The sequence below is a fragment of the Canis aureus genome, chromosome 23 (genome assembly GCF_053574225.1).
Source record: "Canis aureus isolate CA01 chromosome 23, VMU_Caureus_v.1.0, whole genome shotgun sequence".
NCBI classification, from domain to species: domain Eukaryota; kingdom Metazoa; phylum Chordata; class Mammalia; order Carnivora; family Canidae; genus Canis; species Canis aureus.
This window is the reverse complement of record NC_135633.1, coordinates 6,206,826-6,224,804: the sequence shown is the minus strand read 5'-3', so window position 1 is coordinate 6,224,804 and position 17,979 is coordinate 6,206,826. Positions and strand designations below refer to the sequence as shown.

Sequence of the window (17,979 nt, the reverse complement as noted above, 5' to 3'; positions counted from 1 at the left end):
AGAAGTCAGGTGGAAATTCCTATACATACAAACTTCAAAGTCTGTGCCATTAGTGAAGAATGGAATAAGATAGATATTCTCTGTGAGTGTACAAGAAATGGAGACAACTGGCTCCCCGGCCCCATTTCCTCCCAGAAGAAGAGAAAAAAAATCTTTGCTCCAAGGAAAGGGGATGTGAAGGTCCCTGGTTCCTCCCTCTAGCTTTTGCAATGTAAATATATCTCTCCAAATGCAGATAATCTTTGGTGTCTCTGACTTTTATGACCTAGAGATGTCTTCAAGATACGGATCTTTATTTTCTTTTGAAATGTAAATGAATACCTCTGGAGTTAGGTAGGTTTCCCTAGGGTTCCTGCACTATCTTGACAATTGTAAATTAAGTTCTCCTGGCTTGCTCAGCCCTAGTTCTCACGTTTTCAGCAAAATGTATTCAGAAAGCTCCAAATCTGCAGGAACATAAAAATATTTTATGTACAACCCACAGTAGTATTCCATATTATTAACATACTTCAGTTGTTTCACCAACTGAAGGATATTTGGGTTTCCCTTTTCTGGCTATTACAAATTAAGCTGTAATGTACCTTCATGTACAGGTTTTTATGTGAACGTAAGTTTTCATTTCTCTGGTATAAATGCCCAAGAGTACAATTGCTAGGTCATATAGTAATTGCATGTTTATAAGAAATTCCAAACTGTTTTCCAGAGTGGCTGTACCATTTTATATTCATTTACATACATTTTTATAAAATATTTTAACCATATACAAATTAGACCACTGTCTCCAACTCACATCTTATCACATGTTCCCCTCATGTTGAGAAGCAGTGGAGCAACTGTAGAGAATTTAGTGATCTAGCTAAGAGGAAAGTGAATGAGAGGTACTTTTAGATTGAATTTAGTGAAATATAATCATGTGGCTCAAAATCATATGCATATGTAATGAGGTATTCCCAGACCAATATAGGAATGTCTTCTAGGAATACTTCAACTGCTCTGTACCAACTCCACCAGTGATTTAAACTGATGGTGCACAATATGAGCCTATCCTACCCACTGGAAATATGTCTACGATAGAATAGAACTAAAGTCTAATGCATACATAGAGAGTCAAGAGTTAGGTTGAGGAAAGTTCTTCCAAATCTTATATATATTAAGAAATTTTCTATTGATTTTCCTAAAATTATATGACTGTAATTTTTTACCATATAATGAATTGAGAAGGCAGATTATATTTTTAGAAGTATATGTAATACAAAAACAAATTTGGATAAATAATGCTAGATAAAATGCTATTTTTCTTTTATTATTTCTGTAGGAAAATAATAAAATTTTACCCATACCAGGAGGCAACCAAAGAGCTTGTAGATACTGACACAGTATAAAGATATGTCAGGCAGATAATTAATGAAAGTATATTTTATTTGTCTTTGGTGACTTGTGTTATTAATTAGCTTTTTCTAATTTGCAATCTGTTCTAAATTATTTTCTCTTTCTAATTATATATTAACTTGCACATCTCGTTTTATATTCATAATTGTCTATTCTCTTTCTTAAAAGAGTAGTAAAAGAGTATGAACTTTAGGCTTCACAAAACCTGAATCCATCCCTTCCTATAACACCCAGGTCATCAGGAATAAATAAATACTCAAATATGTCCCCCAAAATGACCAACATTAAGTAGGGACACTAAATATTTCAGATTTACTAAATAATTACACAAGAGAGAGATGGGGATTTTAGCATCCCAACCTACTTCTGAGAATAGGTAAATACAGCCCCTCCAAAAGAATCTAGAATGGGAATTTCTAAAGAAAGTTCATAAATTTACAAGAAGCAGTATTATTATGACTAGAACTGTTGTTATAAAATGCTTTTACTTTTTAGCATTTATTCTATCTTTTTAACTTTAAAAATAACTTTATTTTTATTTAACTTAATCTTTTTTTTTTTTTTTTAACTTAATCCTTTAAGAAACTCTCTGGAGTAGTAATAGCAGGGTATTATAATGAAATATTCATTTTACATGTGGGGAAAAAGAATTTCAGTATGAATCGATGACTTTCCTTTGGTCACAGAATTAATAGGGAACAACAAAGAAATGATTTGAAGTCTCTTGGTATCAAAGCTAAAGCTTAATTCATTATTCCTTTTTGGATCCATACAGAAGACGGGCTCACTGCCAACACCGTCATGACAGATAATAAACTATAACATGAATATCTTTAATTAAAAATGCTAAAATGATCTTTTAGAATAAATGTCAAAGCTGACCCTATTACAAGACTGAATTTATTTTTAGAGATATTATGTTAAATGAAGCAGGTAAAATATGGTGTTAATTATAGTGTAAAATGGTGCCAAAATGTATATTGGAGATTACTGGACTGACTAGTTCATGGGATTTCATTAAGATCTTCTTAGATAATTTTAATATGAAATAGGAAGATAAAGGAAACTCATCATCATCCTAGTGGGTTAGTAGAATTCTCTTTTCACCAACCCACTTCTCCATTTATACATACTATTCTGAGAAGTAACTGATCTCTCCCATCTGCTCTCCTTATTTGCCTTCTTTGTACCACTGTTATATTTATCACATCCTTGTCTATTATATATTGTTCATCTATTTATTAAGTTGACAAACATTTATTGAGCATTTACCATGTCCCAAGCACTGTATTAGGCACTGAGATAGAGGTGTGAATGGAACTAACGAAAGTTAAATGTTTCTTCATCATGAAGGAAGAGCCCCTGTGGGCTGAGTCCATGCCAACCTCTAGTCTTAGTATCAAAACTTATCTGAATGTCTAAAATCAATTAAAGTACTAGAAGTTGAGTTGGACCCCATGAATTGAGGGCAAGATTGAATCAAAAAGGAGAAGGATTTTAAGAGGAAAAAAACAACTTTCATTGTTTTATGCTTTTTCCATACATAATCCATACTATAGCCCAGGCAGAAAGTAATAATATCATCCCTATATTGTCATAAAGAAGATTGAGGTTAAATGAATTATTTAAGGCCAAACAACCTAGTGAGTTGCATAGACGGCATTGAGTTCCAAAGTCCATGCTCTTATCCAATCCTACCTAAATTATAGATGACAGTGAGAGAAAAATATTTTTTAGAAAGACTTATTTACTTATTTGCTTACTTACTTAGTTACTTACTTGAGGGAGAGAGAGAGAGAAAAGGGGAGGCACAGAGGGAGAGGGAGAGAGTCTCAAGTAGACCTCACACTGAGCATGGAGCCTGACATGGGGCTTGATTTCATGACCCTGAGATCACAACCTGAGTCAAAACCAAGAGTTGGGTGCTTAACTGACTATACCACCCAGTACCCCAGAACAAAACTTTTAAAATATCATTGATGAAAGGTTTGACCTCAGTGGACATGTGTTACTTAATTTACTAGCCAAAAGGAATTATCCTGTAATAAGGCCATTAGAATTTTAGAAACTGCATTTTGGAGTATGTGCAAGCTGAGAATCTCAAGCAGGGAACCTGCCTATGGGTAAGAGGTGATCAGAAAATGTTGACGTCTGCAAGTGAAACATCCTACGCATCAGGCATTTCTTTGATCATTCAATTTGCAAAACCTGCCTGTATGCTCTGTTTCCATCTTCCTTTATAACCCAAGATGTTTTCTAACAAGTGTTTATTGTGAAATTCTCAAATACATATTGGGAAATAGGTTGCCTTTGATAAATGGTTGAGGTTTATTTGACTGAGACTGACTTTTTTAAACTATAGAACATTTCTATAGAGTTTTTTTCTAAGCAGAGGGTTTCAAGCTGGTTCCTGCTGCCATACTGCTAGAAGCAGTAGGTTCTAAAGTCTAACTTTAATTCCAAATCTTTATGAAACCTCTGAGATTATCCCTTGAGTGTTTGATCGCTTTTTCTAGAGTATCATAGTAATTTTATTGTTTTGGCAACTTGCTCTTTTTTCGTTTTTTAATTAAAGCATAGTTGACACACAATGTTACGTTGGTTTCTGTTGTACAACATTGTGGTTTGACAACCCTATAGGTTATGCTACGCTCAGCATGAGTGTCGCTACCATCCGTCTGTGGCAACTCTTATTGGGAAGTTTCAGTCATAGATTTGACTTTGATACAACCTCCTTCCTCGAATAGGAGATTCTTGAGGACAAGAACCATATTCCGTTAATCTCTCTATTCACAGTACAAGGGAAGTGCTAAAAAATAACTAAATTATTGAAAATGCCATCAAAATTGGCAATCACGAGGTCATTAGTGACAAAGAAACAATGGGGGGGTAGGCAATGAAAAGTAGAAGTTTGGCACTATAATTTATATTTTTAGAATGAGAATTTTCCCAGGACAGCTGTGGAGGGAATTAGCATTAGCACTGTATAGTGCTCTCACTATAATTGAAAATCTCTGCTTTTTGATTCACTCTGCCGCTTTGTTATTAGAAGCTTGTGCTACTTCATCATTTAGAGCAATTACATACCATTAAAGGTTTTGCCCTTTTAGTAGAACAAGTTATTTTCAATGTCTCAATAGTTTATCTCAAGCTCTCCATCAATACAGTCCGTGGGAGGGTGTCCCCTTATTCTGGGATTTATTTACCTCAAGGCTGGAACATTTTGTTCAACCAAGAATTTTTCTGGGCCTTTGTATCTCAATGTCTTTTTATTCTTATTTTACACTATTCAACATTCAGGACTCTTTTTTTTTTTTTTTTTCCCTTAGCCCATATGACCCTTGATCTCTGATTTCTCTCAATTCCCTTTGATTTTTGCTTGAAAACCTACAAAATCTTGGCCAGTTCTTTTCTTGCTATAGTCAGTCAAAAAGTAAGCAACATATACAAAACTTTCACTCTCCAAAAATTTCTCTAGAATCATGGCTCTCTGAGAACCTGTCATCTATATTCCATGTAAGCGAAAGTATCTGCTTTACCAAATATTTCCCCAAAGCATACTTTCTCCCATCTAACACTTTGTTCCTCATCACACACATATGAAACACTATAAAAAAAAGACAAATACTTTAGCTCATTGTTAAAGTAGAATCCCATTTCAAAGTACTAAATTTTATGCTACTTACTGCAATGCTAGATAAGAATGATAAAATGCAAAATCACAGTGGCATTACACAGAAGATGATTATTTCTTACTCACATAAAGTCTAAAAATGAAAAAAATGGATGCCTCTGATTGGCAAGTGGCTATTCGCTCTGTCCTAATTCATGAAACTGTATATTTTTCTACACCATGGCTCTGACATCAACACGAGTTTCAAAGGTATAGTGTTTTCTTGTATCAAGAGAAAAATGGAAAGAATGTGGAGGTCCATGTGTGAGTTCTTTATGAACCAGGCTTGGAAGTGCCTACATATTTCTGTTCACATACAGTTTGTTAGATCTCAGGGCAACTGGCTGGCTCAGTTCAATAGAGGTTACAACTCTTGATCTTGGGTTGTGAGTTCAAGCCCTAAGTTGTGTGTAGAGATTACTTAGAAATAAAAAAAAAAATCTTTAAAAAAATTGGTTAGATCTCAGTTAGTCCCATTTATTATTAGGAAGGCTGAAAGAAGAAAGAATGGCATCTGGAGAATGCATAGTCACCTTTGTTATAGTAATACATAATTAAACTACTTATTTATGTGCTATTAAATAAATACATTACTTAATATTAAAATAGTGATTAATATTGAAACATTCACAGCAGATCCTTGGAGAAGGTGGTATTTAAGCTGTGACTTTAAAGGTAGGCATCGAGGAGCCTGGGTGGCTCAGGTCATGTTTTCAGCATCCTGGGATGCAGCCCAGTGTCAGGCTCCCAGTTTAGGGAGAAGTCCGCTTCTCTATTTCCCTCTGCTCCTCCCCTCTGCTCATGCTCTCTCTCAACTAAATAAATAAAATCTTTAAAAAAATAAATAAAAATGAAAAAAAAAAAGTAGACACAAATGCAAGTAATGAGGAAGGTACAACCATAGTAGGGGTATGAGATAGGGCTGAAGGTAAGCTACTTTTCTCTACTGAGGGTAATATTATATTTCCCTGCCTGCCTCACAAAGTTATAGATAGGAGATCTTTGACCTATCACCTTGATGATTTGTCTTACAAGAAGGACAATATTTTTTAATTGTTTTTATTTAAGTCCGATTTGCCAACATATAGTAAGTATAACACTCAGTGCTCATCCTATCAAGTGCCCTCCTCAGTGCCCATCACCCAGTTATCCCAACCCCTCTTCCCTCCCTCTCCTTCTGCAACCCTTTGTTTCCCAGAGTTAGAAGTCTTCCATGGCTTATCTTCCTAATTTTTCACACTCAGTTCCCCTCCTTTCCCTTATAGTCCCCTTTCACTATTTCTTATATTCCCCTTATGAGTGAAACAATATGATGATTGTCAAGAAGGACAATATTATTTGGGAGTTTTGGCTATGTTTTCAGAGAGCAAAAAGAAGTATCCTAGTCTCTATGACCCAGCGTTCAAATAGTTTACAAGTATAAAGTAAGAAAAATGTGGTAAGGAATAATTATTGTATCAAAGTATTGGACAATTTTAGATAATGAAGCTTTGCTTTTGTCTTTAAAGAAGAATTTTGCCACCATATTAATCAATCAATATTGGAAGACAGATTATATCACACAAGTATATAAGCAAGTTCTCACTCTGTTTCTAATAGAAATCACCCTGTAGTCTTCATTGAAGAATAAAGCTTTGGGATCTTACTTACTTTCTGTTTTTGGCCATTTACAGGGATCTTTTTACTAGTACCATCTACTTCTGATAGCTTCACCTTGAGAGTAAGAGCTCATTCTTGTTAGTTCCTATTTACATTCTAGAAATTGGTCAGAATATTACAACATCAAAGGGCACAGGAGAATGTCTGTTCTAATCTATTCATGTTATACACAAGGATAATTGAAAGCATGATTTCCTCAAGGTCATGTAGGCCATTCCTGGAATAGTTTCCAATTTTAGAACTCTTACCAGTATATGCTGTATTTTAAAAAATCACTTCTTTATCCAGTTTTGTTTTTTATGCCTGATTTTCTCATCACTCAAATGTTTCTAACTCAAAAGTAAACTGCCTTTGTTAGCCTAACAATGTCTTTTCTCTTTAAATTTGAAAGTGGACAGTTTTGATCCTAAGTAGTGTTATAATTCTAAAAGTTCAGGATTAATGACTGTCATTGTCAGGTGGTTGATGCAAAACTTCACTTTGTATGTAAATTTTGATAGAAGCTAGGTATTCAACGTTTCTTCCTGATGAATTTGTAAACTATTTGACTAACAGAAGTACTCTAAAACTCAGTGAAAAAACATCAATACTTTATTCTTACATATGAACCTGCAGGTCAGCTGGTTCTGCAGAGCGAGGCTGGCTCAGGATGTGCTTGGCTCAAAGCTGTGGGTCAGTTCTGTGTCTGATGTATATGTCTTACACTTAGACTAGCAGCTGACTGAAGCATGTTCTTTGAATAAAAGTCAGGAGAACATGACCAGCAGTACAAGCATATTTCTAGCCTCTGCTCCCATGTCTCTGTTAATATGATTTCATATCCTTCAATCAATACCATATGTGTCCGTAGAACCCATGTAATGTGCTACATCCAAAGGCCCTCCTATCAGCATGAGCACTGGTTGTGAATTTAACAGTAAACGTAGGAAGACAGGAAGATGAGAAGGACATTAATCATAAGTAAATGAAGAGTGTTAGGTTTTCCTTTTGGGGATCAGATATTATAAACTTTAGTGACTATGACGGCCAGTCCTAAATTATAGAGGGAAAGGCTGAACATCAATAGACCTCATAGGTATAGTTCTGATGGCCGACAGGAAGAATGATTAAGGATCAATAATGTGACTGAAATGTGTGTATGTGTGTGCATGTGTGTGTACATCTGTATGTTTGGATATATGTCTAGAAGACACATGCATATACTGTATGATACACCACACACATGAACACATGTACACACACAGACGAGGGATTGAAAGAATATACCCAAGTGTGTATATAACACTATATGTCTGAGTGGGTGAGATTTGGGAACTTCTTAGATTTTTTTTTTTATTCAATCTATACTTGTATTTTCTGTAATGTAAATAGCTTTGTAATATGCAAAAGTTTTATTTAAATAAAAACTCATGACTAGTGGGTTGTTGATTCTCCGAACATGCAAATAGGTAGGTCTAGTAGACTGTATCTTCAAAAATGGATGGCCTAATGCCACTCACCTCACTCTCTTCTTACCATGTGATTTTGTCAGTCCTTCCATAAGACGATGATATCTGTGTTCCCTTCTGTTGAGTAGGGTAGATTTGTGATTATGGCACAGCTAGAGCTCTATTTCTTATTAAACTAAGATATTAAGCCATTAAAGTTATCACAGCTTCCCCTTGGTTCTTTTAGGATCCCCTTAAAATTTAGCCAGCATAGTAAGAGAAATCCTCAGATACATTGTAGAGATGCCCACATGAAGAGAGGGCAACAGCTTAAACTACTATATAAGCCATGTGACTGACCATTCTGAAAGTGGATACTTTATCCCTAGTGATCTGTTGTTTTTTGTTGTTGGTGGTGGTTTTTTTTTTTTTTTTAATCTCATTCCCTCATTAATATTAAATTCTCAAATTCAACTCTTTAAAAAAAAAATGGATCCCTTTATCCCAGATGTGTTACCCACTTGATGTCACAGAAATGGACTGAGATATGCCCAAATTGCAGACTTATGAACAAAATAAATTATTGTTATTTCAGGCACTCAGGTTTTGGATAGTTTGTTAGACACCAATAGATAATCCAAACAGTCAACATAATATGGTAATTAGCAGCTTAGATATTAGAGTAAAACAGATCTAGACATCAATTCTAGCTCAACCACTTACTATGGTGACCTTGGACACACTCTGGTTCTCAGGTGTCTTGTCTATAAAATGGGCATGATAATGGTATTTTCTCTTGTGGTAAACATAAGTAATACACATAAAATACAGAGTGGTGATTCAATAAATTATAATTGCTATTTTGTTACTTCTGCTCTTTCTAGTGTATCATGAAACACATGGAAGCTCAATAGTAGGACATTTATGCATTTGGCTGTGATAACATTAATTCCTACTATTAATCTACTCAGAAGGTTGGTCTCTAGAAAGAAACATCCTGCCTCAGGAATGGACATTATCTACTCTCAAAATTGGCCAAGCGATTGTTCTGGTGGGTCTCTTAAAGCTCTAGAGTCCTTACTTCTATATATTTTCCTAGTTGTATAAGACGAGAGTGACAATTTTCAAAGGAAAAAATGATTAAAACAGAAATAATGAATCTTCAAATGACGGTGAATCAGTGACCAAACAGAAAAGCTCCATAGATAGAGATTGAAGAACTCACATCACAGTATTTCTTCTCCCCCCAATCCAATCCATGATAGTATTAATTCCCTGTTCCCAAACTCCCCATGGACACATACACATCAACAGCTACATAAAGACACTGTGATTAAAATGGCCAATTCTCACATATGTAATTTGAATCACTCCACAAGATGACACTCACACTGGGTGTTAGGTTTCCTTGTGAAGGAAATTGCAAGGTTTAATATGGTTGTAGAATAACAAGTAATGTGATTTATGTTTTACAGCTTCAAGAGCTGACTTCAATGATTTTGTAACAGGCATGAAAAAGGCAGAATGCTGCACTGCCATTTGAACAAAGTCATCGCCAAGGCCTCATGGAAAATGCAGAGTAGGCAAAAAGGTTCCTATTTCGAATGAACTTGTGGAAATTTTACATGTAAAAATAGTACCAAAATAGTAAAATGTATCACAGTGGATGTGTTAGAAAACATCCAGTAGTGTTCTTCCCCTTCCTACATTTCTACAATATTTCATATGCTGTGAGAACTTCACACACACACACTCATTCACACTCTTATTATCAGAATTTTATTTTGTTCTTGTTATTATGTTTAAGAGTTTTCCAAAATAATCTCAAATCTTTTAAATCTATCTGGAACATTATCTGGAACAGGTACTAGGTAGTGAGTTCAATAGAAATATATTAGGCTGAACCACATAAAACTGTCATTACTTAGGCAAAAATAGCCAAATACTAATACTTCCATTGTGTTGATTACTAGATAACAATGTGGTTGGGGATAGAAATAAAGTGGGGAAGGGACATGTTATAGTTCTTAAATAACAATAAGACCCAAATAGACTATTGGTGGACAAGTCCTTCGAGGGACCAGCACACCCTATTAGCACAAAGACTTTTTAGAATGAAACAAGAAAGTTGCCCATCACCTGGTGTTCCCAGTAACAGAGGCAAAAATTAACCATCCTTGCTAGGGAAGGATGTCCATATTCCAAAAGAGAAGATGACAAAATACTTATTAGTAGTTGCTTAAATTGCTGATCTACTTGTGATCCATCTCTGAGTACTTGATAGAACAGTGTCAAGTCACTGGACTCATATTCCTCACAAATAATATTTGTGTTTCCCTGACATTCAGTTCAGTAAAGAAGACAGTATAGTCTGTTGCCTTATCCCAAGCAGGTTATCCACCACGATTTCCAAGGTATAAAATATGCTTAAGCATGATGTAAGGCTAATCATCAAACCGCCAAATCAACAACAGAATCACAGAGAATGTATTGTATTAATTCCATGCATGAAATTAATTCCATTTCCAAGTGTAAATGATGACAAGCCTTAAATTCCAGCTCTGACAATGGCAGGCAATGAGGAAACCTGCCAGAATAAAAAATAATACTATGTTGATCGTATTGCCATATAGAATGGAAATAACAAGTGGTTTGGAGTCAGAAGAAACTCTGTATTTATGTATTTATATTTTATTTCTTCCACTTAGTATGTGACCACTGAAAGAACAAATCAGCAATAGAATATTTTAAAACCTAATTTAACATGGCTTTAGGCATGAATCCCCATGTTTTGATTTTTAGCTTTACCAATACAACTAATCTTGGATTATAGAATGGACAAGGCACATTTATTTTTTCAAGTGCTTTTGCAAGCTATATGATGCATTTGTTCAGAAGATTGATTTCTCCCAAAACTTTCTCTGAATTTATGATATTGAGAAGCCTCCCGAGCGTATATTCCTGTTCATCTCAAAATAAAGCAAAAAAAAAAAAAAAAAAAAAAGTTTGTTTTAAGCTAGATGCATTGAAGTTCCCATGGGGAAAATTAAAAATAAAATAAGCAGTGCAATTTGAGCTTCCATTCTTACCTTATGAATAAATAATGCTATATTAGTTTGCTTTCAAATAAGAATCTATGACTACATAAGTGATATCATATTAGAAGGTATTTATGTTTATTCAGATAAACGGTGACATTTTTTAAAAGTAAGCTTTATGCCCAACATGGGGCTTGAACTCATGATGCTGAGATCAAGTTACATGCTCTACTGACTAAGCCAGCCAGGCACCCCCAGATAAACAGTGACTTGGAAGCAATTACCACAGTAAATTTAATAATGATTTTCAGAGGTTAAGTGGTCCATCAAATTAAAGAAATAAAAATCAACAAAATAAAATCTTATATACTCTGGGAAAATATGTTGAACCATCCTTGTTTCTAGGGATAAATTCCACTTGACCATTTTGTATGGTTCTTTCAATGTGCTGTTGAATTTACTTTGCTACTTTTTGTTGAGAATTTTTGCACCTATATTCATCAAGGATGGTGGCCTGTGGTTTTATTTTTTTTTTTAATTTTTTTAATAGGATCTTCATCTGGCTTTGGCATCTGAGTAATGCAGTCTTATAAAATAAGTTTATTAGTTTTCTTTCCTCTTCTGTTTTTGGGAGAGTTTGAGCAGAATTGGCATTCATTCCTTCTTTAAAAGTTTGACTGAATTCACCAGTGAAGTCGTCTGTTTCTCAGCTTTTTTTTGGTGAGTGGTTTTAATTACTGATTCAATGTCCTCACTTGTTATTGGTCTGTTCAGATTTTTTATTTCTTCCTGATTCTATCTGTGTAGGTTGTCTTTTCTAGGAGTTTCTCGGTTTCTTCTGGGTTGTCCAATGTGTTGGCGTGTGATTGTTCAGCCTTCTCATGATCCTTTGTATTTCCATTATATCAGTTGTATCCACTGTATGATGCTGCTTTTTAGCAGATGCACAGCTCCCGAGGCCTGGGCTGGCTGCCATTAAGGGTCCTGGTCTTGGAGTGGGATAGCAGGAGGGACTGATGCAGGAGACAACAGCAAAGATAAATAACTGCGGGGCAAAGACTAGTGAAATCTGCAGGGAGACTGGTTTCTTCTCTGGCGAAAGCTGCTGGGATTGTTTGCAGAGCAGATCACTGGGAACAGAGGTAGCTCCCACTGTGCAGCTGATACTAGTAGCACAGTTTTCTTTCTTATTCCTAGCAGAGACTAGGAACATCTGAGGTTTGTTGGTCTCTGAGCGGGGTGAAATTGAAGCAGGTCCTTGGTAGGGTGCTCTGAAAGAATGCAGAACCTGGTGCTCACCTGATTTCCCTTTTTTGGTGAGAACGACTCTTTCTAGCTGCTCAGGGATGAGGTAATGTAGGCAAGTGAACCTGTTTTTCTTTTCTTTCTTATGCAGTTATTCTCAAGTTTTTGTTCTCCTATGTTGCTGAAGTTCTTAAGTGTACTACACGGCTCTTCTAGAACTGTTCTTGTTTATAGGTTACTATTTAATTATTTATCATTGTGGGGGAATGGAGGCTGAGGTCTCCTATTCCACCATCTTGGTCACATTAGAGATTCACTTTTTATTCATTGTTTAATTTAAAAATATTTAGCGGATGTTAACATATGTATATAAAATGAAGCTTTAGTATAGGAATTACTTAATTTTAAGGTCCTGACTCAACTCATCTTTGACCCTTCCAGCCTTGAATAAAATAAGGATAAAGTAAAAGGAAACATGAAGGAGATGGAAAGAAAATAAAAGAGGAAAAAGGTAATAAAGGAAAGGAGCAAAAGGGGCAAGAAAAATACCTTGTATTTAGAAAAATGATTTGCATCAAAAGATAGACATGATTTCCAAGGCCACTTTTGTGCTCACTACGCATGTAATCCTTGGCCTCATCTGGATAAGGAGGATAATATCCACTTCTTTCTTATGTGGATTTAATGAGATCTTTACTACAAAGTATCTGGAACAAAATCAACTCTCAATACATGATAAATATTACCTGGTTATATATATCTTAGGAGTCAACTCTCTGCAGACATTTTTTATCCAAAATTCTTGATGATATTGTATGTAGGAGACTCAAGACCAAGACAATCAAGTTTGAGGAATGGTGAAATTAAGTGAATTCACTTAATTCAAATTAAGTGATTTTAGAAGATCAAAATAAGTCATCCACATTACAGAGATAGAATAACAAACTCTAACAGAGTCAGCAACAATGCAAATAAGAAAGAATCTACTAAAGGAAACAAAACAAAAGCAAGTAATGTCAAAACCAAGTAAAGTAAGGAAGACTTGAATACATAAGAATCTAAAAATTCATCATTCATTCCATTCTATATTGTTCAAGCTCTCATTCCATTAGAACTCTGTGTCTTACTTTGACTACCTTTGTTTAAGAGAATGAAGTCAGTGGTGACTGGGTGGCACAATTGGTTAAGAATTGAATTCTGTTTTGGCTCAGGTTGTGATGTCAGAGTTGTGAAATCGAGCCCCTTGTTTGGCACCATGCTCAGCCCAGAATCTGCTTAAGACTCTTTCCTTCTCCCTCTACCTCTATCCCCCTGCCCATAATAAATAAATAAATAAATAAATAAATAAATAAATAAATAAATAAAATTTAAAAAATAAAACAAAATAAAAATGAGGAGCACCTGAGTGGCTCAGTTGATTAAGCATCTAACTGTTGGTTTTGGCTCACATCATGAGATCAGGTCTTAGGGTCCCTGGCATGGGGTTCTAGGCTCAGCAGGGAGTCCTCTTAAATTTCTCTCTCCCTCTCCCATTGCCCTTCTCCACCCTGCTTGCATGCTCTCTCTCTAAAACAAATGAATGAAACTTTGAAAAAAAATTAAATTAAAAAATAAAAATTAAAGGATCAAGTGAAACTGGAAAAGCTTTAGGAATGAATGATAGCAATGGAAATAAAACAAAGAAATGGTAGAAATAATTTACATCATTTGACTTAGCAAATAGCATTTTGTGAAGTGATTTATAATTAGTACTCAAGATAATTAACTTCACTTTTTTTTTCTAAACATCAAAGTATTTATTTTTCAAGTCCATAAAAATAGAAATAAAAAAGAGGAAGAAAAGAAGAGGAGGAAAAAAGTCAAATTTAAAAAAGAATTTCAGTTAAAACTAAGAAAAATGAGATCTATAACCAAACATTGGAGGAAATGGCCTGAGGGTTTTGGTTTGGGATTTATTACTTTCATAGCCATTAGCATGTTTACAAAACAACTACTATTTGTCTTAGACTCTTTATATAAATGCTTTTGAAAGGTGGGAAGCTGTAATAATGAATCTCTTATTTTATGCTTAATAATTTAATAAATCACCCAATCATCTCAAAGTCACTAATCATAGAAGAAACAAAGAATGTGTGCTGAGTATAAAGAGTTTTGTGGTACAATAGCTATGAAACTAGAGGAGAAATTGAAATTCTAATTAATATGATTATGTGCAACTGCCAAACACTGATAATTGCTAATATTTTTTGAGTACCTATCCCTGTTGAAGATTATGGTAAGCCCTTTAATGCATGTTTTTAATTCATTCCTCACAAAAACTTTGAGTCAGCCTGTTATTAATATTGCCATTTTACAAGTGTAAAAGAGTTTTAAAGAAGGGCATACAGACAATAAATATGACGGCTGGGATGTAGTCCCAAGTCCAAGCCCAGAGCCAAGGTCTTAACATTAAATCACACTGCTGCAGCCTAAGCTAGAGGTACTGGCTTTGATATCCCTTTAAGGCCAAGACTAATGTAAGAGAAGAATGGCTGTTTGCAACATGAAACAGAGCTGAATATAATCTTCCTCCTTTTAAAATAATCAGGCCTAGGAGGAGAGAAGATGGCAGAGGAATAGGGGCACCCTAAAGTCATCTGGTCCCTGGAGTTCAGCTAGATAATTATCAAATGTTTCTGAACACCTGCAAAATCGATCAGAGATCTGAGAAAAGAAATGCTACAATTCTCTAAATAGAACTGCCTTTTTCAGAAGGTAGGAGGTGTGGAGACTTGAATCAGGGGCTACATATTGGAGGACACCAGGAGGGGAGGGAGCCTGCCTGAGGAGGCTACCACAAAGTATTAGCAGCAGCAGAATGCAAAACTGGAACTTTTTGAAGTTGGCTACGGTGGAGGACATCCCTGACTTAAAGGTGCTCAGGTGTCAAAGCAGGAGAAAATACCAAGTGGAACAGCAAGGTCTCAGGATCCCTGGGGTCACAGGAAGAACAGGGGTGCCTGGGTGCAGCAGAGTTCCCAGTCATTGAAGTGGGAAAGCCAGATGAAAACTGAGTTTAGCACCGGTTTTCTGCTCTGTGTTGCTGTAAACTGTGAAGGGCTGCATGGTTTTGTGACCACTCTCTGGGCAGAGACCCAGAAAAGGTAGAAGCATGGTGACACCCGCCTCCCTCTCCCAGGAGGGACAGTCCTAGAGCAGCAGAGTACACATTCCTCATGAGTGCTCATGGAATGTTTTCCAGAATAGATCACATATGGGGTCACAAGTCAGGTCTCAACAGGTACAAAAAGATTGAGAATATTCCATGCAGGTTTTTTGACCACGATGTTTTAAAACTTGAAGTCAACTACAAGAAAAAGTTTGGAAGGATAACAAATAAATAAAGGTTAAAGAGCATCCTACTAAAGAATGAATGGATCAACCAGGAAATTACGAAGAATTAAAAAAAAAACAACATGGAAATTAAACATGACAGTTCAGAACCATTGCAATGCAGCACATGTGGTCCTAAGAGGAAAGTCTGTAGCCATACAAACCTTTCTCAAGAAATAAGAAAGTTCTCAAGTACATAGCCAAACATTGTACCTAAAGAAGCTGGGAAAAGAACAGAAAATAAAGCCTAAACCCAGCAGGAGGAGATAAATTATAAAAATTGAGCAAAAACCAATGAAATAGAAACCAAAAAACCAGTAGAACAAATCAACAAAACTTGGAGCTGGTTCTTTGAAAGAATTAAAAAGATTGACAAACCCCTAGCCAGACTTATCAAAAAGAAAAGAGAAAAGACCCAAATAGGTAAAATCATGAAAGAAATAGGAGAGATCACAACCAACATAGAAGAAATACAATTATAAGAACATATTATGAGCAACTATATGCCAACAAATCTGGAAGAAAACAGGAAGAAACAGAAAACCTGAAAAGATCCATAACCTGTAAAGAAATTAAAGCAATCATCAAAAATCTTGCAACAAACAAAGAGTCCAGGGCTGGATGGGTCCCAGGGGAATTCTTTCAAAGAAGAATTCTTAAAGAAGAAATTATACCGTTCATCTGAAGCTGTTTCAAAAAAGAGAAATGGAAGGAAAACTTCCAGACTCTTCCCATGAGGCCAGAATTACCTTGATCCCAAAACCAGACAAAGACCCCACCAAAAAGGAGAATTACAGATCAATATCTCTGGTGAACATGGGTGCAAAAATTCCAAGATATTATCTAATAGGATTCAACAGTACATTACAAGGATTATTCACCAAGACCAAGTGGGATTTATTCCTGGGCTGCAAGAGTGGTTTAATATCTGTAAATCAATCAATGTGATACAACATATTCATAAAAGAAAGGACAAGAGCTGTACAATCCTTTCAATAATTGTGGAAAAAGCAATTGACAAAATACAGCATCCTCTCTTGATAAAAACTCTCCAGTGTAGGGCTAGAAGGAACATATCTCAATATCATAAAAACCATCTATGAAAAACCCACAGCAAAGATCATCCTCAACTGGGAAGAATTGAGAACTTTTCCCCTACGGTCAGAAACACGACAGGGATGCCCACTCTCACCACTGTTGTACAACATAGTACTAGGAGTCCTGGCCTCAGCAATCAGACAACAAAAAGAAATAAAAAGCATTCAAATTGGGGCAAAGGAGAAGTCAAACTCTCACTCTTCACAGATGACCTGATACTCTATGTAGAAAACCCAAAACACTCCATCAAAAAAAAAAAAAAAATTGCTAGAACTGATACAGGAATTCAGCAAAGTCACAGGATATAAAATCAAGGCACAGGAGTCTGTCACATTATTATACACTAACAATGAAGCAGAAGAAAGAGCAACCAAGGAATTGATCCCATTTACAATTGTACCAAAACTCATAAGATACATAGAAATAAACCTAACCAAAGAAGTAAAGGATTTTTGTACCCTGAAAACTAGAGGACGCTTATGAAAGAAATTGAGGAAGGCACAAAAAAAAAAAAAAAAAAAAAAAAGAAAGAAAGAAAAACATTCCATTTTCATGGATTGGAAGAACAAATATGTTAAACTGTCTATACTAGCCAAAGTAATTTCCACATTCAATACAATCCCTATCAAAACACCACCAGCATTCTTCACAGAGATGGAAACCAGAAAAGACCCTGACTTTAGCCAAAGTAATGTAAAAGCTGGAGGCATCTGCATGCCGGATTTCAAACTGTACTACAAAGCTGTGATCATCAAGACAGTGTGGTTCTGGCACAAAAACAGACACGTAGAACCATGGAACAGAATAGAGAACCCAGAAATGGGCCCTCAACTCTATGGTCAACTCATCTTGGACAAAGCAAGAAAGAAAATCCACTGGAAAAATGACAATCTCTTCAACAAATGGTGTTGGGAAAATTGGACAGCCACGTGCAGAAGAACGAAACTTCTGGAGGAGATGTGGTTTGGGGGGATGCGGACACTGGGTGATGGGCATTAAGGAGAGCATGTGATGTGATGAGCACTGGGTGATGTATGCAACTGACGAACCACTACATTCTACCCCTGAAACAACTTTT

At 35.7% G+C, this 17,979-nt stretch overlaps 2 long non-coding RNA genes across 2 annotated transcripts in view; one reads left to right on the top strand and one right to left on the bottom strand.

Annotated features, from left to right (window-relative positions):
* The window catches only part of LOC144294524 (uncharacterized), a 267,849-nt gene that overhangs the window by 205,684 nt on the left and 44,186 nt on the right, over positions 1-17,979 (top strand). The window lies entirely within an intron of this gene.
* On the bottom strand, positions 11,707-13,495 carry LOC144295240 (uncharacterized). The gene is made up of 2 exons (XR_013362579.1): positions 13,178-13,495; positions 11,707-12,457 (listed from the first exon to the last, which is right to left on the bottom strand). It is a non-coding gene; the product is annotated as an uncharacterized LOC144295240 (long non-coding RNA).